The sequence below is a fragment of the Myotis brandtii genome, unplaced genomic scaffold (genome assembly GCF_000412655.1).
Source record: "Myotis brandtii unplaced genomic scaffold, ASM41265v1 C42982124, whole genome shotgun sequence".
Classification (NCBI taxonomy): Eukaryota; Metazoa; Chordata; class Mammalia; order Chiroptera; family Vespertilionidae; genus Myotis; species Myotis brandtii.
The window spans coordinates 1-1,683 of NW_005327517.1; the positions used below are offsets into that span (position 1 = coordinate 1).

The following is a 1,683-nucleotide window of genomic DNA, read 5'->3' on the forward strand; positions in this document are numbered from 1 at the left end:
GCAGAGCACAGAGTCCAAGTCAACTCGGGGCCTGTCCAGACGATGCCACATAAAACTCGCTTTGTCTACTTTGTGAATAGCTACACAAATGGTGTTTGGTTTGACGTTCATATCCCGCACACGGTGTGGTTTCCATGATCCCCTAAGAGCCAGCATTTCATTCGGTCTTTCTTTTCTTTTCTCCAAACCACCAGCTAACGTCCTGGAGGGCGACTCCATGGACCAGGACGTGGAGAGCCCCGTGGCCATTCACCAGCCAAAGTTGCCTAAGCAGGCCAGGGACGACCTGCCGAGACACATCTGCCGAGACCGGACCAAAAGGAAAATCCAGAGGTACGTGCGGAAGGACGGGAAGTGCAACGTGCACCATGGCAACGTGAGGGAGACCTACCGCTACCTGACCGACATCTTCACCACCTTAGTCGACCTCAAGTGGAGGTTCAACCTGCTGATCTTCGTCATGGTTTACACAGTCACGTGGCTCTTTTTTGGGATGATCTGGTGGCTAATAGCGTATATCCGAGGAGATATGGACCACATAGAGGACCCGTCGTGGACTCCCTGCGTCACCAACCTCAACGGGTTTGTCTCTGCTTTTTTATTCTCAATAGAGACAGAAACCACCATCGGTTATGGCTACCGGGTCATCACGGACAAGTGCCCGGAGGGGATTATTCTCCTCTTAGTCCAGTCGGTGTTGGGGTCCATTGTCAATGCATTCATGGTGGGATGCATGTTTGTCAAAATATCGCAACCCAAGAAGAGGGCAGAGACCCTGGTGTTCTCCACCCACGCGGTGATCTCCATGCGGGACGGGAAGCTGTGCCTGATGTTTCGCGTCGGGGACCTCAGGAATTCCCACATCGTGGAGGCCTCCATCCGAGCCAAGCTGATCAAATCCAAACAGACCTCAGAGGGGGAGTTCATCCCCTTGAACCAGACGGACATCAACGTCGGGTATTACACCGGGGACGACCGGCTGTTCCTGGTGTCGCCTCTCATCATCAGTCACGAAATCAACCAACAGAGTCCTTTCTGGGAAATCTCCAAAGCCCAGCTGCCCAAAGAGGAACTGGAGATCGTGGTCATCCTGGAAGGGATGGTGGAAGCCACAGGTAAGGCCTGCTCCGTCCTGGGGTGTCTGTGGGACCCAGGCTCCTTTCAACCGGGTCTCACATTCTTATTTATGGGAAAGCTGCACCGCACTCACTGTTGACACCGCCCCTCACTTCATGACGTAGTATGCCCATGTAGCTTATCCCCTCAAGTCTATCCACCAAGAAGGCTAGCCGTCGCTTTTTAAAAGGCCTTTAGAAACAAATTAATAAACAAGTGTTTTAAAAACACTGCTTAATATATGTTAAATTTCCAAGTATTTACGTAAGTTAAAATTTCTCGCTAAAGCACCTTTTAAATGGGGCTGAAACATGGTCAATTTAAATACTTGGGGTTATTTATTGCCTCGCCAGGAGGAAGACGGGAAGGCTTTCAGAGGAAGCCTGACAAATCGCTTTAATAAAAATGCAATTTCCCCTCTTCTTTGGGAGCTATTTGCAAGGCCCATAGCGTTGTTTTATGTCGAGTGAGTGCTTGGCGTCTATCTCCATAGTCTACCTGCTGAACCCCCGGCAGACACAATCCTGCAGCCCCAGTAAATAGCTCCAGCAGGAAAGCAAAAAGCCG

At 50.7% G+C, this 1,683-nt stretch overlaps 1 non-coding gene across 1 annotated transcript; it reads left to right on the top strand.

Annotated features, from left to right (window-relative positions):
* Positions 1 to 200: 200 nt before the first annotated feature.
* On the top strand, positions 201 to 1,216 carry LOC102250565. Its single transcript, XR_001360664.1, has one exon. It is a non-coding gene; the product is annotated as a G protein-activated inward rectifier potassium channel 2 (transcript).
* The last annotated feature ends 467 nt before the right edge of the window (positions 1,217 to 1,683 follow it).